The sequence below is a fragment of the Cheilinus undulatus genome, linkage group 16 (genome assembly GCF_018320785.1).
Source record: "Cheilinus undulatus linkage group 16, ASM1832078v1, whole genome shotgun sequence".
NCBI lineage: Eukaryota > Metazoa > Chordata > Actinopteri > Labriformes > Labridae > Cheilinus > Cheilinus undulatus.
Window position 1 is genome coordinate 44,712,773 of NC_054880.1, and position 18,911 is coordinate 44,731,683.

At 39.4% G+C, this 18,911-nt stretch overlaps 1 protein-coding gene across 2 annotated transcripts in view; it reads left to right on the plus strand.

The window, feature by feature from the left end:
- Positions 1-18,911, plus strand: part of kiaa1522 (KIAA1522 ortholog) — a 91,088-nt gene that overhangs the window by 1,691 nt on the left and 70,486 nt on the right. The window lies entirely within an intron of this gene.

Genomic DNA, 18,911 nt, shown 5'->3' on the forward strand with positions numbered 1-18,911 from the left:
TGCAGAGTCAATGGCTACAGACCTCCAAACTTCATGTGGCCTTCAGATTAGCTCAAGAACAGTGGTAGAGAGCTTCATGGAATGTGTTTCCATGGCCGAGCAGCTGCATCCAAGCCAAAGATCACCAAGTGCAATGCAAAGCGTCGGATGCAGTGGTGTAAAGCACGCCACCACTGGACTCTAGAGCAGTGGAGACTCCTTCTCTGGAGTGATGAATCGTGCTTCTCCATCTGGCAATCTGATGGACAAGTCTGGGTTTGGTGGTTGCCAGGAGAGCGGTACTTGTCTGACTGCATTGTGCCAAGTGTAAAGTTTGGTGGAGGGTGGATTATGGTGTGGGCTTGTTTTTCAGGAGCTGGGCTTGGCCCCTTAGTCCCAGTCAAAGGAACTCTGAATGATTCAGCATACCAAGAGATTTTGGATAATTCCATGCTCCCAACTTTGTGGTAACAGTTTGGGGATGGCCCCTTCCTGTTCCAACATGACTGTGCACCAGTGCACAAAGCAAGGTCCATAAAGACATGGATGAGAGAGTTTGGTGTGGATGAACTTGACTGGCCTGCACAGAGTCCTGACCTCAACCCCATAGAACATCTTTGGGATGAATTAGAGTGGAGACTGAGAGCCAGGCCTTCTCGTCCAACATCAGTGTGTGACCTCACAAATGCTCTTGTGGAAGAATGGTTCATAAATTCCCATAAACACACTCCTAAACCTTGTGGAAAGCCTTCCCAGAAGAGTTGAAGCTGTTATAGCTGCAAAGGGTGGACCGACATCATATTAAACCCTATGGATTAAGAATGGGATGTCACTTAAGTTCATATGCAAGGCAAAGGAAGGTGAGCGAATACTTCTGGCAATATAGTGTATGACTGCACATATTTATACATGTGAAAATCATGCATCAAGGCAAGCACTATTACCTGACCAAAAAGCTTCAAATGACCATCAAACTCTGATTTGATTTTGAGTTAGATGAAATTATGTTGAGCTGGATCGATGTTCTTCAGGAAAGTAGAACTCGAATTGTGGTCTGTATGTATAAAATCAGTCTAATTTGAAAAATGCAGCCGCATGAAACCATTGATGATGCACTAACCATTACATTGGCATCAATAATAAGCTGGATGCATTTTTTGTAATGCTCTGAATCCTCAGAGAATTACGGCCAAGCTTTATTCCCCTTCAGCATTTTGTCGTCTTTCATGTTCAGAAATTGGGTTGGATGGACCTCCTGTTAGTATTACTGGATCTCTCAACATTCCTCTAAAACTCTGGTTTTCAATAGCTATGCAGAATATAAACCACTCAAACACAATGTCTTATACCAAACATCAGGAAGTTAAAGACAGCTGGCGAGCATTAAAATGTAAAATGCTAGATATTTCCATCATCAGTTTGTGAAGCCCAAAGAAGCTAATATGAGGCAAGGGGGGTGCCAATATGCCAGATGCTTACAGTTTCATAAACACCCTAAAGTTACACTGTGTCTGCAGGAATTAGTTTATTTGTGCAAGCTCATTCATCTTCCATAACACCTTACAGACGTGTACGTCAGTGTTGTCTAGTATAGAAAATGGATGGATGCTGGTTAGATTAGCAAAGCAAGTAGTGATGTGCTATCCTAGGAGGCATCTGGCTGCAGACCTCTATGGTGGGGCATTTTTGGCTCATCTGTTGCAGACCTCTACAATGGGGCAACCTTGACTGTGGGGCAGGAAGTGGCATACTAACCCTTGTTGGGTTGTTAGGTGCTATGTGCACAGCTGCAGTTGTGCTTGTCTGTTTATGTCTCTTACCTCAGACATATATCTAATCACTGCTCCGGATCAATCAGCTCCCTGAAATTACTCCTCTGACCAGTCCGTAGCACAAACAGGTGAGCCTCTTTGCAGCAAACCTCTAGAAGTGGAGCTCCCCCAGTGATATGATTTAGTTTACAGAATGAATGAAGTGCAGTCTCTCCTCCCAGCCAACATGGCTGGTAAGAGGGAGCAGTGCCGTGAAAAAAACAGTGGAAAAAAAACACACTGACCTACCTGTGCTGAAAGATGCTGTCACACACAGACCTGAGGAGACAGAGGCAGAGACGTAATTTTATCTCCAGCTCTAATGTATCTCAGTATACCAGAGGATTGTGCAAAACACACTGCAGCCTTTTACACCATGAATGTTTTTCAGGATGTGCATGATTTAATAGCAAAATTGTTTTGCTCCTGACTTACAGAAAGATTTGCCTCCAAATTTATTTACATTTTCATGCTTTTTTTTTGCATGGTCCTTAATGTGCAACAGATTTAAGAGCTGAACGATTTACAAAAAAAATCAAATGTGATTTTTTTTCCCCCCTAAAATACGATTGTGATTTAATATGCAATTATTCTTAGTTTCCTGATCTTATCTACTTTTTAGACAAATTCAAGCAATGCATCATTCTATATCGTAACCTACATTCAGTTAGGAACACTCTCATCATACATTTAATTTAACCATTTGAATGCAAAATGGATTTACAGTTTTACCTGGCGGAGAAGGCTCTGCTCTAAAGATGCTCCCTGGGTTAGTCAAGCATGCTTTGACTTTCCAGGGAGTGCATGGATAGAAACCTCCATATGAATAGATACATAAATGATGATGTATATTGAAAACAATGAAATTATTTCAGAAGAAATAAACCCATAGCAGCATGAATCTGAATATGAAGGTGCAACAAGCTTTCAGCTATAAAGGAGGCGGCTGGGGTGGAGGAAGTGAAGCTGGCTATCAGCTGACCACAGTTTTAGGTATGACTTATGTGAACGAACACTAAGCTTCATCACTTTTACATAGAATGAAGTCATTATTTTTGCTCATATGGCAATTTTGATGTCAGTTGCTTTATTGAAGGGCATTATCATTTTTATGTCACTCATTTTTTTAAGAAAAAAACACAAAACAGGACAAAGAGGATTTTTGTAAAAGAAACCATTATAAAAGACTTGACACTTGTACACTTGCACCATGTACAGTGCTTAACAAATTTATTAGACCCCCCTAACCCTAACCAAAGTAAGGTTTATGCCACAGCTGCCCTAAATTAACAGCATTGGTAATTACCAAAATCTTTTTTTATGTTTCTGCAATGGTTAATACACCAATATGTAGAAGCTCTTTAACCCAAATGATATTTTTAATGCTAAAATATAATTATTATTGTTATCCATGAATTTTCACATTTACTGATTTACAAAAAAACTGAAAAAATAGTAAAGCACATTAATATTTCTTGATTAATATGTCAAATAATAGTTATTTACTGTCATTCCTGAACAGAAAAATGAGTTTTAGTGGTTGAATGTTATGCTTGATTCATTTCTGACTTCTCAGAGAAGCCCAGTGAGCCAGCTCAAATTTGGGTGTATTCAGTTTGAAATTCCTCATTCCTGCTCAAAATGGTAAAACGTGGAGAGCTGACTGAAAATGAAAGAGTCCGCATTAAAGCACTTCATGATGCTGGATGGTCTCTGAGACAAATATGACAGGTAGTCTAATACATTTGTTAAGCACTGTACATAAAATCTCTGTGGCAAGAAAAAAGAAAAAGGATTTATTAAACTTGTATTTTGACACATTACAAGTTAAAGAAATATTCCAACTTGTGTGATTTGTTAACTGCAGCTGGCCAAATTGCGGTTTAATCTAATTTGCAATTAAATGCCCCTCCCTACTTAAGAGCCAGCTCCTGTTTGACAGCCAGTGTCTTTTTTTCATTTTAGTTGTCATTTAATACACATTAAAATTACAAAATCAGCACCAAATAAAGACCCTTTTGGAAGCAGAAGCTCTTATTACTGAGTCGAGTCAATGATCTGGATCCATATAAGAACTGGAAATCCCCTCTCTATGAGCAAGGCTGGATGGACATTGACCGTGGAAATGCAATCAAGATCAGGGCTCACTGTGCCAAACTGTATCAAACTGTCCTGAATGAAGCCAGACCACTTGGTGGACATGCACTGTTAGTCTACTGACTGTAATTTTTCCCTTTATACAGTCAAGTTACTCTCCAAATGAATAAATTAGAGATGTCCTGTCTCTTTCAGAGGAGTAGTAAAGTCCTGGATGGGAATTCAGTGTTCAGTCTTATTGCAGCTGAGGATTAGAGCGTAGAGGACTCGGTTGGCTCGTTGGACTCTGCAGGATAGTTTTGGCTGTCCTGATCATAACCTGTGTGTCATGCAGTGTTTTGGGAGGAACGTGTTGGCCTTTGGATTAAGGAGGGTACCACTGATGCTGCTATCATAAGAACATCAGTCTAGACATTTAAAACTTGGTAAAAGTGAAAACACACAAACACACCCACACATGTTTAAAAGGGGTCTAATCCCTCTCTCTGTTTACTGATGCGTTTGCTTGGTCGGCAGCACAGAGATTACCCTCAGACCCCACTTCCTGTTTTTGTTCCATCTCTAAAGCCATCCCTTTCTTTTGTGTATGCGTGCATCGGTGTGTACGTGACCTTGTGTGTTTGTGTCGCTGTAGTTACTATCCAGCTCATTTAGGAAACTGAGATTCACAGTCTGTCAGAGCTTTTTTTTTTTTTTTTGGTCTTTTGTGGTTTTTGTGCTTGTTCCACCTAAAAAAGACCTCTGTGATCCCTTATTATGCCTAACGTTGTGGTTTAGGACAGTCTATGGAGATCTGAATACTGGATGGGTATGACTCCATTTAGAAACCGAGACTATTTAGTAGTAGGGCTAATATTTTCCCAGCAGAGGATGTGGTCAAAGGCTGATGTAAGAATGTGTGGGAACCATATTTTTGGCATTTTTTTCCCCATGTTTTTACGATTTTAAGACTTAAGTAATTCACTGTCATGAATTCCTTGGAAACAGACGCATAAATACCAAGCTGAGCATTACAGTTTTGTCCCATCCCTATACTTTAGGCTAGTGGTACTCAACCTGTGGCTCTAGAGCCACATGTGGCCCATTTGTGATGATTTGTGTTTTTTTATGTCTAAATTTGAAACATTATTCCCCCAGAAAACCTTAAAAGATAAAACTTTGACCTCAGAAATTATTCATTGCAAGTAACATTAATCAGTTTTGTGTCCCACATTTACACAGTAAGCTTAAATTGTCAAATTTAATTCTATTCTATTTTTTGTCTCTATGCTCCCATTGCCCTTATTTGCAATTTTTTTGCTACTTTAACACCATTTTACGGCTTTTAGCCCATTTTTGCCCCTTTTAAACAGCTTTATGCATTTTTTGCTCCTTTCTTGCCTTTTTTTTTTTCCACTTTTTGCCTATTTAAGCTGCCTTTTGTGATTAAATGCCACTCATTTCCCATTTTGCCACTCATTCATGCTTTTTGCTTCTTGTTTTTTTTTTATGATTTTTGCCCATTTTAGTCTCTTTTCACTCAGTTTTCTCCATGTTTTTGCCACTTTTGGACCATTTTTGCCACCTGTAGCCTTTTTTTTGCCACTTTTCACCCATTTTTTCCACTTTCTACCCTTTTTTGCTACTTTTCTCCCAGTGTTTGTTGCTTTAAACCCATTTAGCCACTTCTTTTTGTTACTTTTCTCCCTTTTTTGACAACTGTATCCTGCTTTTTACAATTATTTGCCCCTTTTTGCCACTTCTTGCCCATTTAAGCTGCCTTTTGCAATTCAATGCAACTGTTTGCCCATTTTTCCAACCTTTTTTTCTGTTTTTTTTTGCCCATTTTTGCCACTTTTCACTCATTTTTGCAACATTTTTGTGACTTTAAACTCATTACTTGGTCACTTCACACCCATTTTAGCCACTTTTCTCCCAGTGTTTGCCACTTTTTGATCATTTTTTCCACTTTTAGCTTATTTTAAGTGCCGCTTCTCACCGCTTAGATTGTGGCTCACGCAAATGTATTTTTCAACAATTTGGCTCTTTGGTTGATCAGGGTTGAGTAACACTGCTTTAGGCCAATGTTGAGTTCACATTCTGATTTCAGAAGAACAAAATGAAACACAGACACTGATTGTTTAACAGTTTAGTCTGTGTTGGAAGTCAATAACTTAAAAATGTTAAAGCCCCGAGGATTGTATTAGAAACACACGGATGTTGTCAGATTTGAGTTATGACTTTGTCTTTTTGTTGCTTGCAGCCGCATCATTTTATTTCTTTGTTCTGAGGGAGAAGAATCAAGTTAAAAGACTCAGATACTGTATGTCAGCATTGACTGACATATCTGCTAATCTGCTGTTTTTAAGCTGCACATGGCTCATATCGTATCTGAACAAGTCTACACTCTGACAGCCTGCAGATTTAGAATCAGTGACCTTGAGATTTGTGACTGGCATTTTTTGCTGATTCACTGTGCTCCATTTTTGCTTTGTTTCACAGCCTCTTAGGCTGATTCTGTCTTGAGATAAGATTTTAACAACAACTCTTCCTTTCTTTAGAGTGTAATCACTGGTAATCATGAAATCTTAGTTGGTGTATTGAATTTTTTATGCACTAATGTTGCTGCATCATTCACTACTTGTTAAAGTCTCATTTTAGAGAGTGAATCTTTTACACTAGAAACATGGAATTTAAGATTTAAAACAAGTGTTGTGTGGATGTTTTCAAATGTCTGTAGTCTGTATGGATGCCTCCCCATTTCCAAAAAAGTTGGGGCGCTGTATAAATGTAAATAAAATAGAATGCAATGATTTGCAAAACTCTTTATTCACAGTGGGGAAAAAAAAATCAGTGTTTGAAACTAAGACATACAACCATTTTATGAAAAATATTAGCTCATTTTACATTTGATGGCAGCAATACAACTCAAAAAAAGTTGGGACCTGGCACCAAAAGGTTGGAAAACAAAGTGGTAATAAAGTATTGATTTGATTTCAGTTTATGTCGCCCCACAGCTTCGTTCAAGAAAAAGCTGGCCCTTGTGAAAATGGAGTTGATGACCACTGGCCTATGGCATGGGCAGCTTACGAATTTGGAAAGGCACTATCAATACTGGAAAGTATATAGTGGTTTTGTAGCAGCGTATGCTCCCATGCAGACCACGACTCTTTCAGGGGAGTCCTTGTATATTTCAATAAAACAATGCTACAACACATACTGCATCCATCGCGGCCAGTGGAAAACATTTGGTACATCATTAAACGTTAAACCCAACAAAGAGGAGGACTGCTGAGCAGCTAAAATCTTACATCAGACAAGAACGGGACAACATTCCTCTCCAAAAACTCCAGCCACTGGTCTCTTCACTTCCCTGATTTTTACAGACTTGTTAAAAGAAGAGAGGATGCAACAATAGTGGCCCTGTCCCTGCTTTCTAAAGATGTGTTGCTGCCATTGAATTAAAAATGAGCTAAAATTGTGAATAAAATATGGGTTTATTTGCACTTTATTTACAAATCAGTTCATTCTGTTTTTCTTCACATTTTGCACAGCGCTCCAACTTTTTGGAAATGGGGTTGTGACTTGTCTTGTTCTTCACTGTCACAGACAGACGGTGTGTTATGTCACACCTGTGCATGTGTGAGAAAAAGTTCTGGGGTTTAGATCCTTTTGTCTTCTTTGGCACTGAAGTGTTTCATGGAGAAAATGAGGCTGGCCTTTTTTCCCAACACTAAATTATTATTATTATTATTTAGCATCGCTTGTGTTCATTCTTCCTGAACCTGCTGGGTGACTCTACCAGCCTGACGGGACAAAGAAAGAGTCTTTAAACACACACTGTACACTCACATAGACATCCTCCTTTCCCATTGAAGCAGCTTTAAGAGATTTCTCTACTGGTTTGTTGACATTTTCCAAATTTACAAGCAAAAACATTGTTCTGTCATTACTTAAACATATGTTATGCTGTCCTCTCTTGGTGATAGTGTCATTATACAGCTATTTTCAACAAAGTACTGTACGGCACAAGTAGATCAACACCATCCTCTATCACACTTTAACAGTAGCTTCTAATTTCTCCTGTACTTTATAAAGTTTCCACAAAGATTTTACTGCCTGAAATCCAACACTGCATCAGATCACCTGATCAATGTTTACTATAGGGGGTGAAGTTAATGCATATCCAGGAAACAGTTTCCTGCACAGCGGTGTGTTTCAGCTTGGTTGTTGTTCATAAGATAGAGATGCATTACAGTTTAAAGAAATATTGCATGATGTTTCAACCTCCTCCATGGACCCCATCCCAACAAAAGAAGCAGTCAGACCTTATCCTCCTCCTTTCCTGTTCCCAGCACTTCTTGATCCTTAAGCAGTGACGTGTAGCTATAATGATAATACGTCTTTGTTGGTGGGTTTACATAGCCCTCGTCATCCCGCTGGATTGGATCTGCTCGTCCCTGATCCAAAGCTCTGCATGCAATCCAGCGCTGACTACCAGCTGTAATTTACAGACATTCCTCCACTATAAAAATAAAAAGCACTCTTTGATGTGCTGAATTCCTGGGAGCTGTGTATCACAGCGGTTTGTGTGTGTGTGTCAAGGTCCTGTGGTGTGCATGTGTGCATGCATGGCAGCCTGGATGCCATATTGGGCTTAGAGTTATGTGATGGAGGGGAGAGATTACAACAAATCACAAAGCCCCATTCAGCCTTGAGAGGACGCTTAGGGAACACTCTCTCAATGCTTTTTTAATTAGAGCGACCACTCAGCACACACAAACACACACCTTTGTCTCTCACTCTCAGATTAATGCGTCTCTTTCATTACTGATACTGTCTGTGATTTGATTATTATACACCCTTGATTCAGCACTGCTGGGGTGTGTTGCTTATTGTTGTGTAATCAGCGTGTGTTCAGAGTTGTGTGTGGACGCTTTTAGAGCTGTGTGACCGGGTGCTGCCCCGTATCAGAGGGTATCTCTGTGTTTGTGTGTCAGCAGCATATTGCTAGGCTTAGGGCGGCGCCAACCCAGCGCCAGCTCTCATTACATCACCTACACACACTCCCACACACACACAAGGGTGCATAGAGCTCCCGCAACTACCTGCTTTGTCCGGCACAGTGCATCTTCAGCTGCTGGCTGGGCGAGCGGTGAGCTCATTTTACACAATCCCTGAGATTCCACATGTGCGTCAGTGTGTGAAGTCATTGTTTTCGACGTGTGTGAGGTTCTGTGTTTTGTTGGTATGGGATGAGAATACTCTCTATTAGAGCTGATCGACTCTAACCTGGCACGCCAGATCGACTGTTTCATATATCCACTGCAAAGGACATGTTTCACATTCATCTGGGAAACCTCCCATGCCAAGAGTTAAAAAAAAAGGGCGAGACTTAAAAAAGAATTCTTGTAAGCTGACTGGACAAATATTTTGTCTGTTGAGCATCAGGACAACATGAGGTAGTAGGCATGCCTGGCTCCAGTTCATAACCTCCGAAGGCCCTGCATGCACATATGAGGACATTACATTTTGGCTTAGAATATGTGAGATAATAAATAATATGCATATTGAGGTTAAATAATTTGCATGAACTGTCGGTAGAATATACTGTTTGGATATTTTAGGGAATTAGTTTGAAAATTTTCATGAATGTTTTGGGGATCTGTTGGCATATTTTTTGAGTCTTTCTTTGGACGTTTGGGGAAATTTGCTTTACATTTTTTTCTCTGGGTGTTTATGAAAATGTTTGGAAATTTTGAGGCAATTTCACAGAACTTGAGAGCATCGTAGGACCTCCACTTCACACCGGAAGTCAGACGAGCGCCGCCATATCTCTTCTTCTGATATGGCAAGTCACTTGAACTGAATGTCTTCTTGTTTTCTTCGTGCATCGTTGACATATTATAGAAGCAAGTTTGTCACAAAAGGAAATACAAGTAGAAGAAATGTGTGACTATTCAGACTAACAAGCACAGCGATTACATAACATTAATTTTACTAAATCGATTTGTGATCCAAATTCAAGTATCACTTTGCACAGACATAATATGCGATGGGAGACTGGCTGGCCAGATGCTGACCTAGCCACCATGTTGCCAGAGGCAAGTCCACTACGTCGTTCAATACAGTAGACAAGGATTGTGCATGTTTTCAGAATAGAAAACTCAAACCACGAGATTACATGGAAATTGAATGAATCGTTTAATAAATGATCAATCAGATCAGAGTGAATATATATATATAAAAATAAGTTGTAAATCGTTTTTCGTGCAGACGGTCCATTTCAGCGGAAGTGGTCCGGCACAATAAACGCTGAACCAGAAGTACTTTGTATACGCGTGAAAAAGGGCCTTGGGCATGTTATCGGAATAAAAAGGTCAAACAATCAGATTAATATATAAATATATAGATATAGATTCAAAATAAAAACATCAATACATATATGAAACTGTATTATGTGTAAAATTATTTTATTTTAAATCATGTCGTACATCTTTTCATGAGAAAAGAAAGCAGATTCTGCTTTTATGTTTCACTGCTAGTTATAATTTTAACCCTTTCAAGCTTAACACAAGTACCCCCCCTTCACTTTTGACCCATGTTGCGCATCAAAGGGTTAATAAGGATCATTTGTTATAAATGATTCATTAAAATCCATGTAATCTCATCGTTTGAGCTTTTATTCAGAAAACTTGCACAGTCCTTGTCTACTGTATTGAATGACGTAGCAACTCGCCTCTGGCAACATGGCCGACTCCGACGTCCAGCCAGCCAGTCTCCCATCGCATTTTATGCCTGTGCTCAGCGATACATGAATATGGATCATAAATCGATGTAGTAAAATTAATGTTATGTAATTGCTGTGCCTGTTAGTGTGAAAACTCATATTTTTTGTCTACTTTTTTTCCTTATGTGACAAACTTGCCTCTATTAACATGGAGGTGACACACGGAGCAAACAACGAAGACAGCGTTCACTTCAAGTAACTTCTGGTTTTAGAAGGTGAGATATGGCTGTGATTTTCCGACTTCTGGTGTGAAGTGGAGGTCCTCAGATGCATCCAGGTACTCTTGCAGAACTTTGCGACATTTTTATTTTCTTATTTTTGGGTAATGAGGGGGTGGTCCTTTGAATTTTGAAAGATTTTTCATGCAAGCTTCCAGGGCTTTGTTTGGATGTTTCTGTCACTTTTCATGGAATTTTATAGTATGTATTTGTACATTTTTTGCAATTTACTTAGAAATCTTAAGGGAAATTTGCCTGAAAATTTAAAGAAATTTACACACATTTATAATAAAGTGAATCATGATAACTGAACCATGTTGGGACTACTTGAAGAAATTTTGGGTACTTTTCATGTGAAAATTCTTTAAAATATATTTTACAATTTTTATAGAAAATGTATGTTATTTCTTTGAAAGATTATGGAATATATGTGGAGTTTGGAATGAAAAATTTCCAAGAATTTCCTGTCCAAAGAGAAGACTGATGCTTTAACTTATTAGGCCCTACTAATCCAAAATAAGTGGGAGAAACTAAAAAATGCATTCCAAACAAAAGCTCAGGTTGCAGGAGGTTAATGTTAATCTGACAGGCGCTGTCATAGTTTACAAGCAGTGGAACTTGTTGGTGGATAAAATTCAAGCACAGGCTGTGGGAAAGTGCAAAAATGTCTTCTCTGCCAAGAAATGCTTCCAGTGTGGTTCTTTGCGCCTTGTTTATAATAAAGAAATCCCGTCCAGATCAGATTAAAAGCTAGCGCTAAAGCTACATCTAAGCTTATTGTTACAGCAGTGGCAGACATTGCTACCAGCTTGCAGTACCCTGCTTGCTAAGCTCCACCTGTAACTATTACAGACTTATGTGGAAGTAGGTACATAGAAGAGGAAAACATCTTTTCCACCATGAAAGCTTTCAGTGTGGTCCGTTGCTCTTTTTTAGTAAAGAAATCCTGTCCATTTCTGTTATAATTGTCACTGTACTATAACAACATCTGAGCTAACTGCTACACCAGCGGCAGCCATTGCTACTGGCATTCAGTACATCCTGTGGCTGCAGCCTCGTTCTCCTTAAATGACGCCAATCATTTTGGTCTGCTTTCAGACATGGCACAAGTTTCAGATTGTGGAGCGTTGCATGATAGATGTGCCTTAATTACAAGCGCTAACTGGTTTTATTTCTGTATTTGTAAATGAATTTCAAATAATAATTCCTGTGTAAATTGTTATGTTACCTTGAGAGGCAGCCACAGCTCAATAACAAAGTGTTGAATTTTATGAGAGTTTAAAATAAGGGTCAGAACAAAATTGCAATTTTAGCTGAAATTGCATGGGGATGCTGAGAGCTGAAGTGTGGAAAAACTGCTAAAAATAACCTAAAGCACAAAAACAGCTGAAAATAGCATAAAAATAGCATAAAAATGGCATAAAAGTAGCAGAAAATGGCATTCAATAGCTAAAGAAGGATAAAAATAGCTTGAAGTAGCCTAAAAAAGCTGAAAATAGCATAAAGATGACTGTGATAGCCTAAAAGTAGCTGAAAATGGCATACAAAGGCTGAAAAAGTATAGAAAAGGCTGGAAAAGCATAGAAATAGCTGGAAAAGGCACGGAAATAGCTGATTTTGGCATAAAAATAGCTGAAAAATTGTATCCAATGGCTAAAAAAGGATAAAAAAAATTGCTGAAAGTAGTCTAAAAAGCTCAAAATAGCCTAAAAATAGCCAAAAGTAGCCTAAAAATAACTGAAAATATTTTAAGAATAGCCAAAAGTAGCCTAAAAATAGCTAATAATAGCTTAAGAATAGCTGAAAGTAGCCTTAAAATAGCTTAAAATTGCATTCAGTTGCTGGAAAAGCATAGAAATAGCTGGAAATAGCATGAAAATAACTATATTTTAAAATTTCTAAAAGTTTGAAATGAGAAAAGTCATAGCAGTTGAATGATGAAGAAGCTGAATTTTTCAAAGTTGAAACGGTGTTGATACAAAAAATTATGAAGGAGGAGACAGAAGAAGAATAAATAAATGGCCAATGCGAGTATATATGGTATAAACAGTGTGGATGCTCAGCATCCTCACTAATAAATGCATGCCGTTACAACATTTTAGTCACTCTAGATTTACTGGCTGTTTCTCATACCTGCACAGAGGTGGTTAAAGTTATCATACTGGTCTCAGGAAAACAATCTGTGCTTAACAGACATACAGGTGCAACAAACACTTCATGCACACAACAGTCAGAGAGGGCGGTACAGGTCAAATAAGTATCACCTGTACCTGATGATTTTAATGAATAATGTAATGTGAGCACACACTCGTGACATGTAGTTTGAAGGGTTCACTAAAAATATCAACAAATCATGTTCAGACACATTCAGGGTGCATGCGCTCTATCACACATAAAACAAATGCATCATGGCTTGTGATACACTAATCATTTACCCTCAGGTTCCCTTGTTTATGATTGTGGGAAGCCATTGGAATTTTAAAAAATCAAATAATTGCCCTGCACTGCTTTGTATCATGTAAAAACTATTTGTAACAGATCTGTGGAGTTTTCCGTCTGCTTTCGTTTTCACATGTGGGGGTGCAGCTGCCACATCACAAAAAAACAGCCAGGGTGTGTAGATTCGTACTATATAACACAGATTACAGAGCCAGCAGAGTAATTGAAGAGCTAACATCTCATTATGCTGAGAGCACTGTATACAGCCTTAGCTCTATTACAGGCCACTACTCAGAGCTGCTTTAATATAGTTTGACAGGACGAAGGCAGCGAGTGGAGGGCAAAGAAAGGCAAAGAGGGCGGAGTGTGAAAGTTTAATGCAACCTTGCAAACATCCCTCACCGCTCACACACTCTACGACGAGTGAAGTAATTTTACCTGGGTAAGCAGATACCTCCAACCCTCATTCATCACTGCAGACCTAAAGCCATGCAGGTGAGGTAGACTTCTCCAGTGGCAACGGCTTTGAGAGGACCTCAGTGTGGCAGCAGCGCTGCAAGGCAACAATAGGGTCCGGTCATGACGTGGGAGTGAAACATTAATCGTTCAAGTCAACTTCAATGTGAGCATACATACTGAAGAAAAGCATGCGGAGGTGTGGTGAAGCAGAGTGGCTGAAGAAATCGGCACAACTCTGAACATTACAGAACATTATGTAATGTTTTTTTTCATGCACATACTCAGTGAAAACATTTAAATAACAGAAACAGTAAAAAGCACTGTTCAGACAGAGGGTAGGGTTTACTTCCGTTACTTGCAATCAACATTCAAAGAGGTATTGTTTATGGAATCAGAGCTAATGGTTTGTTTTATAGGACATGCAGAGTGTTTGATGTGGAGAGGGAAGCAGCTGGAAGACATCAGTGTGGGGATGATGGAGAGGGCGTCTGTATACACAAGGATATAGAACTGATTTACCCTCAGGACTGCATGTGTTGTGTGTAGCTCCTGTTACATAACTTGTAACAGATACACCTGTTGAGCAATGTTTACCTGATCCAGCTGCGTGTCCTCTCCTTAGAATAGACCAGACGATGACAAAGTAAGAAAGGAATTTACTCAGATTTGAATAGAGACATTTGGGGCCATATATGTTCTGACAGCTCGGGCTGAATAAAACATTGGAGCACTGCCCAGTGTCACTTTATCTTTCAGTGTTTGTTTCGGATTATAGCTGGAATGTCACACCACTGCTTATCATTCAGTTGTGTTTTTCCCCTCCAATAAATCTAAACTTGCATATTTATTTTTAGCATGCTGCAGTTTCCCCCTCAAGAACTGTTCAGTAATCCATGTTTTTAACACCAGTGAAGACAAACACAGTTACAATCGTTTCTGCTGCAGAGATATCTTGACATTTTATTCTATCTTGAGTTTTCTTGAGCAGGACTTGATGTACATTTTATGGCCTGGACTGAAGGCCTGAGTTAAGATAAATACTTTTCCATGCCAAACACATTAAGAAGGGTTGTACTGTAATTCCACATCTCTGGAAGAGGCCTGATGCATGTTTTTTCTAAGTATGGGGATTATGGTATGCATTTGCAGACTATCATTTCACATGTTCTGTGGCAACTAGTTGTAAACAGATAAACAGATGCATTTCAGCGATGAATGAGGGGAACTCTGGGTTGGTGCTCAGATTGTTCTTACTTTCTAACCTAATCCACAAATCACTGTAATACTGGATGTTGGGGCTGCACGGCGGTGCAGGGGTTAGCGCTGTTGCCTCACAGCAAGAAGGTTCCTGGTTCACTTCCTGGTCAGGGCCTTTCTGTGTGGAGTTTGCATGTTCTCCCCGTGCATGCGATGGTTCTCGCTGTGTACACCGGCTTCCTCCCACCACCAAAGACATCCTCGTTAGGTTAGCTGATCACTCCAAATTGCCCGTAGGTGTGAATGTGGGTGTGCTTGGTTGTCTGTCTCTATATATCGGCCCTGTGATTGATTGGCGACCAGTCTGGGATAGGCTCCAGCCCCCCGCAACACCAAACGGGATAAGTGGTATAGAAAATATAAGGATAGATAATTGAAGGTTTCTGCTTGATTCCTTTAAATTGAAAATAACAGTTTTAGACATATTTTAATCAACTAAGGCCGGCCTTACACCCAATGACTTTTCCTCTGATTTCAAAGCCGTGAACAAATTTCCAAAGTCAGAGTAAAATCATGGCAGTCTTGCTATAGTTGCAGCTCGCTCCTGTTGTCTCAGTTGTCAGGTGTTAGATGGTCATAAGACTTGATTTTAGCCATTTAAAGGCAGTCTTTCTTCAGTCTCCGTGTTGTGATAATATCAAACGGGTTTGACATTGTCGTAAGTCTTTAGTCTGGTCTTACGCAAAATTGTTTCTCAGTGATGCGACCATTGTCCACGACCAATGGGAGTCGGTGTTGTGCATAAGCACATTAAATCACTTCATTCTTCAAATTATGAACGTTAGATCAATTTAGAGCCACTAACTTGTGTTTTCATACGATACTTTTATTCTAAAGTGTTTCCTGGATCGTTCCTCGGTCTTTGCAGTAACATGCAAAGTTGCTTTGGTGTTTAACTTTCCTTTCATTTCTACTCGATGTAAATTATTTAAAAACATCGGATTATAAGAGATATTTACTGAAATGTGATCCCCATCTCCTTCTACATCTTGTTCTCTGCTTAGAAAATGTTGTGAATTTCCAACAGATGCATGATGGGAAATAATCTCAAAAGGAACCGTATTCTAGTTTTGTAGTTAGTGACCGCCAGTCTTCGCAAAATCTTAGTCTGAGACTAAAACTCAGTGGCCTGCCGACAAATTGTCTTCAGATGTGAGAGGGTCTCAGATGTCAGTCTTTTTAGAGTCTCTTAAAGCCGGGTGTAGACTGTGCAATTTCAAGCCAACTGTACGACAGTCGTGGCAGAATGTCATTTCATACTGTACGACTGAATCGTTTATGACCAGGACCATCGCGCACGACCTGAGTCCTAACACTATGCGACTGGACTCAGGACGGACTGTGACAGAAACCTGTGGCGTTTCCTTTTTAAAAGACTCGGGGTCTGAGGTGTTTCCACACAAACAGCATCACCTCTGTGTCAGCTGCGAGTCCGCGGGTGGGAATATTTCCTACTCATTTATTTCCTATATCATAGCTGGGTGCATCAGAAAGTCATTGTTGTCATGGTAATTTAGGATGTTGTCTGACAGTTTACAAAGGAAAATAATCCCCCAAAGGTGTTTATTATGCTCACGTTTCTGCTCTCACTGTGAAGTGTCTGGAGTCGTACAACCAAAATATTGAGCATGCCAGAAATCCTTCCAACCAGTCGGGAGTGGGTAGTCAAGTCGTAGTCGGGCTGTGGTCGGCTGTTGAGTGAGTTGTGCGACTCTAAATTCGTGGCTGAATTTCAGGAAAATCTCACATTGTATACCCGGCCTAAGAGTTTTAGCAAAGTCCTCTGGTGTACGGCTGGTATAAGACGCCTTTCAGCCATCCAACAAGCACATTTAAGTTCATGCTTTCTGCAAGTTGTCCTGGGGAACAACTACAGTCAAAGATATCACAGTCAGAAAAATAAGTCAGCATTCACGGAGTGTTTCCTGATTTCATTCTTATATTTAGCTTCCACATCTTTGACAAATCAGGAGGAAAGAGACCCAGAGTCACATTTTAATAGACAGAGGTGGGTGCAGTTAATGAAAACACTTTAACTTGTTAATCCATTAACAGAGATGTTGACTCCCAAAAACAGTTTAACTGTTAATTCTGTTCAAAATTAACAGAAGTGAACTTTATCAGTGAAACCTGTTGAACATCCGACAGCAGGACAGCCATTTTAAGATCCAACAAACCCAGCAGCAATCTAAGCATCCATCAGAACCAAAGGCATTTTACTACTATTAAAAGCTCTGCTGCTCTACTCATCTAATAATCCAACAAATATGGTTGTGGAAAGGGTCCCCACAAGTCAAATGGGATCCTTTAAATCAAAAAAGACATTCAGATTGCTGCAGATTTACAATAAGTAGAGCATTTTCTCATGTATTGTAGCCTACAGTAGAAGGATCTTCATATAGGTCAAACAGCATTTACTCTCTCAGGCTCGCCACACACTGCAGGATTTTAAGCCCAGTCTAAGGCCAGATTTGCCTCCTCTGAGGATCGTGTTCTGAGTGGAGGCTTGTCGCAAATGATTATTTGTCTTGATGATCCTTAAGTGTGTGGTGTAAATACGATTATTTTACTTCTCCAAATCATGTTAAAGCCTCCCAGACCTTGGATCGTAAATATTAAACACATTTGATATTTGCAATTCCAGGTCGTAGAGCTTGTCTTTTCCTTGTCCTGTCATTTTCACTGCACCTTTCACGCATGCCAGGACAACCTATTGAGGAGGGACAGAGGGTATTGATATTCATGTTTATTTTTATTCCAAAGTCGCATTTGATCATGCAAGGTTCTGTGAAATCTGGTGTGAGGGGATCTTCACTGTGCAGGTCGCCAGGTGTGTGGTCCCACAGTCTGGTTATGTTTTCCAGTGTGTGTGCTCAGAGGATTTTAAAATGAAAAACCTTTTCAAAAAAGATTGTTTGTCCATGGCCTCCCATGTTTTTTAAATCGTTTAAAATCAAATCAATTTAAATCGATTTGAAAAATCATGTATTATGTGGCCAGCCTAAGGCAGAGACAGGTATTTATGTTGTATCTGTATATATGAACTTTTTTTTCTTAGATTTTAGCAGAAAATATGCTGAAATTAGAACTCTCTACTCCAATCATGCAAATACACTTACACAAAATGCTGCTATAACCAAAATAAACTACAGAAATGTAGCTCATTACTTTCATTTCCTGTTGCTGCAGTACATTAGCTGCAGTGTAAACTTCATCTGGTAAACGAACTGAAGCCTTTCTAATCATCTGACTATTGAAATACTTTTATGCCACATGTCACACCTACCCATTTATACCCACATACTACACATTCACACAGCAAAGGTTATGTAGAGTGGCCATCAGCATTAGCCAATCCTATTCATATGCATCTGTACCAGTGCAGTTAATGGATTAAAAAACAGTCAGGTTAATCACATAAATACGCTGTTATTTATCATGATTAATCATTCATTTGAAATACTACCATTTACTTACATTTTGAATTGAGGTAAAAGAAATATGTGGTCATGGATATAAATTACACTAGCTCAAATCGCTGAGCAATGATATCTATAAACTGCAAACTTAATCTGCAGACAAACATTTCAAGTCCAGAATAAGTGAATGTAAACTTCTCGTCTTGAAGCCCCTCGTCTTCAGCGATGTTGGTGGTCTGCAGTCCTTGGTGGCCCTTTTAGCGATTGCATTTGTTAGCTTAGTTGTCGTCATTTTGTTGACAAACCCATATCTGCTATTCTCTGCCACTGTAGCTTGACACATAGCTTGATCCTGTGTTGATGTTAGCATCTTTGCTAACACACATCTTTGGTTTAAGCTTAACTTCCATTCGGCTGCTTTTTAAATCTGAATTTACCGTTGAGAAGACCTCCACTCCCAGGC